This window comes from Triticum aestivum, chromosome 6B, assembly GCF_018294505.1.
Source record: "Triticum aestivum cultivar Chinese Spring chromosome 6B, IWGSC CS RefSeq v2.1, whole genome shotgun sequence".
Taxonomy (NCBI): domain Eukaryota; kingdom Viridiplantae; phylum Streptophyta; class Magnoliopsida; order Poales; family Poaceae; genus Triticum; species Triticum aestivum.
This window is the reverse complement of record NC_057810.1, coordinates 65569168-65575057: the sequence shown is the minus strand read 5'-3', so window position 1 is coordinate 65575057 and position 5890 is coordinate 65569168.

The window sequence follows — 5890 nt, the reverse complement described above, 5'->3', positions numbered from 1 at the left end:
AGATAGACATCCCTCTGGTCATCTAAGTGATTACATGATCCGAGTCAACTAGGCCGTGTCCGATCATCACGTGAGACGGACTAGTCATCATCGGTGAACATCTTCATGTTGATCGTATCTGCTATACGACTCATGCTCGACCTTTCAGTCTCCGTGTTCCGAGGCCATGTCTGCACATGCTAGGCTCGTCAAGTTAACCCTAAGTATTTTTGCTGTGTAAAACTGTCTTACACCCGTTGTATGTGAACGTAAGAATCCATCACACCCGATCATCACGTGGTGCTTAGAAGCGACGAACTGTAGCAACGGTGCACAGTTAGGGGAGAACACTTCTTGAAATTTTGTAAGGGATCATCTTATTTACTACCATCGTCCTAAGTAAACAAGATGCATAAATATGATAAACATCACATGCAATCAAATAGTGACATGATATGGCCAATATCATTTTGCTCCTTTTGATCTTCATCTTCGGGGCTCCATGATCATCATCGTCACCGGCATGACACCATGATCTCCATCATCATGATCTCCATCATCATGTCTTCATGAAGTTGTCACGCCAACGACTACTTCTACTTCTATGGCTAACGCGTTTAGCAATAAAGTAAAGTAATTTACATGGCGTTGTTCAATGACACGCAGGTCATACAATAAATAAAGACAACTCCTATGGCTCCTGCCGGTTGTCATACTCATCGACATGCAAGTCGTGAATCCTATTACAAGAACATGATCAATCTCATACATCACATATTATTCACCACATTCTTGTTGGCCATATCACATCACAAAGCATACCCTGCAAAAACAAGTTAGACGTCCTCTAATTGTTGTTTGCATGTTTTACGTGGCTGCTATGGGTTTCTAGCAAGAACGTTTCTTACCTACGCAAAACCACAACGTGATATGCCAATTGCTATTTACCCTTCATAAGGACCCTTTTCATCGAATCCGTTCTGACTAAAGTAGGAGAGACTGGCACCCGCTAGCCACCTTATGCACCAACTGCATGTCAATCGGTGGAACCTGTCTCACGTAAGAGTACGTGTAAGGTCGGTCCGGGCCGCTTCATCCCACAATACCGTCGAAACAAGATTGGACTAGTAACGGTAAGCATATTGAACAAAATCAACGCCCACAACTACTTTGTGTTCTACTCGTGCAAAGAATCTACGCAATAGACCTAGCTCATGATGCCACTGTTGGGGAACGTAGCAGAAATTCAAAATTTTCCTACGTATCACCAAGATCTATCTATGGAGAAACTAGCAACGAGGGGAAGGAGAGTGCATCTACATACCCTTGTAGATCGCTAAGCGGAAGCGTTCAAGTGAACGGGGTTGATGGAGTCGTACTCGTCGTGATTCAAATCACCGATGATCAAGTGCCGAACGCACGGCACCTCCGCGTTCAACACACGTACAGCCCGATGACGTCTCCCATGCCTTGATCCAGCAAGGAGAGAGGGAGAGGTTGAGGAAGACTCCATCCAGCAGCAGCACAACGGCGTGGTGGTGGTGGAGGAGCGTGGCAATCCCGCAGGGCTTCGCCAAGCACCATGGGAGAGGAGGAGGAGGAGAGACAGGGCTGCACCAACGAGAGGAGAAGTTCTCATGTGTTATGGGCAGCCCCAGGCCTCTATTTATATAGGGGAGAAGGGGGCTGCGCCCCCTTTAGGGTTTCCCACCCCAAGGGGTGCGGCCAGACCTAGATGGGACTTGGGGAGGCGGCCAAGAGGGGGAGAGAGGGGAGGCGCACACTAGGTGGGCCTTAAGGCCCATCTGGACTAGGGTTTGCCCCCTCCCACTCTCTCTTGCGCCTTGCACCCCTTGTGGGGGGCGCACCAGCCCACCTAGGGGCTGGTCCCCTCCCACACTTGGCCCACGCAGCCTTCTGGGGCAGGTGGCCCCACTTGGTGGACCCCCGGGACCCTCCCGGTGGTCCCGGTACAATACCGATAAACCCCGAAACTCTTCCGGTGACCAAAACAGGTCTTCCCATATATAAATCTTTACCTCTGGACCATTCTGGAACTCCTCGTGACGTCCGAGATCTCATCCGGGACTCCGAACAACATTCGGTAACCACATACAAACTTCCTTTATAACCCTAGCGTCATCGAACCTTAAGTGTGTAGACCCTACGGGTTCGGGAGACATGCAGACATGACCGAGACGTTCTCCGGTCAATAACCAATAGCGGGATCTGGATACCCATGATGGCTCCCACATGCTCCATGATGATCTCATCGGATGAACCACGATGTCAAGGACTAAATCAATCCCGTATTCAATTCCCTTTGTCTATCGGTATGTTACTTGCCCGAGATTCGATCGTCGGTATCCAATACCTTGTTCAATCTCGTTACCGGCAAGTCACTTTACTCGTTCCGTAACACATCATCCCGTGATCAACTCCTTGGTCACATTGCGCATATGATGATGTCCTACCGAGTGGGCCCAGAGATACCTCTCCGTTTACACGGAGTGACAAATCCCAGTCTCGATCCGCATAAAACAATAGATACTTTCGGAGATACCTGTAGTGCACCTTTATAGTCACCCAGTTACGTTGTGACGTTTGATACACCCAAAGCACTCCTACGGTATCCAGGAGTTACACGCTCTCATGGTCAAAGGAAGAGATACTTGACATTGGCAAAGCTCTAGCAAACGAACTACACGATCTTTGTGCTAGGCTTAGGATTGGGTCTTGTCCATCACATCATTCTCCTAATGATGTGATCCCGTTATCAACGACATCCAATGTCCATAGCCAGGAAACCATGACTATCTGTTGATCACAACGAGCTAGTCAACTAGAGGCTCACTAGGGACATATTGTGGTCTATGTATTCACACGTGTATTACGATTTCCGGATAATACGGTTATAGCATGAATAAAAGACAATTATCATGAACAAAGAAATATAATAATAACTAATTTATTATTGCCTCTAGGGCATATTTCCAACATCGAGAACCTTGGAGAAACATGTGAGTTTGCTGTCGCAAGTATTGGGATTGTTGCAACAGAATGGGTTCTACGCCAAGCGTTCCAAGTGTGCCTTTGCCCAGAGAAAGATTAGCTACTTGGGGCACGTAATCAGTGAGCAAGGAGTGACAACTGATGACACCAAAGTGCGCAATGTTAGAGACTGGCCAGTACCTGATACAGTGAAAAAGCTCTATGGCTTCCTCGGATTGGCAGGGTATTATCGTAAGTTCGTCCGAAACTTTGGGATCATCAGTAAGCCGCTCACGGATCTGTTGCGCAAAAATGTGGTGTTTGTTTGGACGCCCACAACGGATGCTACCTTCGGGGCTATCAAGAAAGCATTGATTGAGGCGCCCGTGTTAGCACTGCCGGATTTTTCCAAAACCTTCGTGGTCGAAACTGATGCCAGTGCAACAGGGATCGGAGCAGTGTTGATGCAGGATTCCCACCCAGTAGCTTACCTCAGTCGAGCCCTGGCTCCACGCAACTTGGGGCTGTCAGCGTATGAGAAAGAGTGCTTGGCCCTGCTCCTGGCTATCGACCACTGGCGACCGTACTTACAGCACGCAGAGTTCGTTGTGCACACTGACCAAAAAAGTCTCTTGCATCTGACAGACCAACGCTTGAACACACCCATCCAAGAGCGAGCATTTACAAAGCTACTAGGGCTGCAGTATGTGATCCAGTACAAGGCGAGTATCTCGAACAGAGTAGCTGACGCCTTGTCAAGAAGAGAACACGGGCAAGATGCAGAGTTAGCAGCCTTGTCAGTTTGCAAACCAGTGTGGCTGGAGGCAGTGAGAGCAGGGTACCAGGAGGATGCTGCCACAAAAGAATTGCTAGCGCGGGTAGCGGTGAACCCAGGTGCCGAGCCTGAATATCAGCTCCAAGGAGGGGTGCTGCGATTCAAAGGGCGCGTTTGGCTTGGACCGGACATGGACACACAACAACATGTCATCAGGTCGCTACACGACAACGCCACGGGGGGGGGGGGGGCACTCCGGCTTTCACGCAACATATAACCGCATCAAACGCCTGTTCGCTTGGAAAGGAATGAAACAACAAGTGAAGGAGTTCGTCAAGCAGTGCCTAACCTGTCAACAAGCAAAGACAGAGCGAATCTCACCGACTGGGTTGCTTTAGCCGCTCCCTATTCCCAAGAGACCCTGGGCTGTGATATCCCTGGACTTCACCGAGGGCTTGCCCAAGTCGGGTGGATACAACGCTATCCTGGTAGTGGTCGACAAATTCTCCAAGTATGCACATTTTGTGCCGCTCAAGCATCCGTTCACGGCCCTGGACATAGCAAAAATTTTCATGCACGAGATTTATAGACTTCACGGGATGCCATTGGGGATAATTTCTGACAGGGTCCACATCTTCACAAGTCAAGTGTGGCAGGAGCTGTTTCGCCTGTGCTGAACTGAACTGAAGATGAGTTCTTCGTACCATCCGCAAACGGACGGGCAAACCGAGAGGGTCAACCAGTGCCTGGAGACGTACTTACGCTGCTTAGTGCATTCTTGCCCGGGGAACTTGTCACGCCCAATATGCGACCCTATCCAAAAGGAACTCGAAGGTCCCACCAAGGATAGACCCGCATATTGAAACGCTTTTGCAAGGTGGATATCATTACATCAACATTACATAATATATGGGGATACATACAAGAGGCATACAATGCCACACGAATACAACATCACAATACAAAAGAGCATCATCCGACTACGGATGAAACACAAACAGAAACTCAAACGACATCCACCCTGCTAGCCCAGGCTGCCGACCTGGAACCTATCCCTGATCGAAGAAGAAGCAGAAGAAGAACTCCAAAACAAGCAAGCATCGCTCTCGCATCATGATCATCACATAAATCTGTACCTGCAACTGTTGTTGTAGTAATCTGTAAGCCACGAGGACTCAGCAATCCAATTACCATGGGTATCAAGACTAGCAAAGCTTAAAGGGAAAGGAAGGGGTAAGTGGTGAGGTTGCAGCAGCGGCTAAGCATATGTGGTGGCTAACATACGCAAATAAGAGCGAGAAGAGAGCAAAAGGAACGGTCGTCAACTAGTAATGATCAAGAAGTGATCCTGAACTCCTACTTACGTCAAACATAACCCAGAAACCGTGTTCACTTCCCGGACTCCGCCGAAAAGAGACCATCACGGCTACACACACGGTTGATGCGTTTTAATTCGGATCTGGTGTCAAGTTATCTACAACCGGACATTAACAAATTCCCTTATGCCTATAACCGTAGGCATGGCTTTCGAAAGATTATACCCTACAGGGGTGTCCCAACTTAGCCCATGATAAGCTCTCGCGATCAACGAAGGATATACCTTCTCCCAGGAAGACCCGATCAGACTCGGAATCCTGGTTTACAAGACATTTCGACAATGGTAAAACAAGACCAGCAAAGCCGCCCGGATGTGCCGGCAAATCCCGATAGGAGCTGCACATATCTCGTTCTCTGGGAACACCGGATGAGCAAGACGACGGGTTGGCATAGACCCTGGTTGCCCAGGGGGCGCCGGACATCGCTCAGTTTGGACCAACACTTAGACAAGCACTGGCACGGGGGGGGGGGGGGGGTAAAATAAAGATGACCCTTGAGAGCGCGACTCCCAAGGGAAAAGGTAGGTGGTGGTGAGGCAAATGGTAAAACCAATATTGGGCCTTGCTGGAGGAGTTTTATTCAAAGCGAACTGTCAAGGGGGTTCCATAAATCACCCGACCGCGTAAGGAACGTAAAATCCGGGAACATAACACCGGCATGAAGGAAACTAGGGCGGCAAGAGTGGAACAAAACACCAGGCATAAGGCCGAGCCTTCCACCCTTTACCAAGTATATAGATGCATTAATAATATAAGAGATATTGTGATA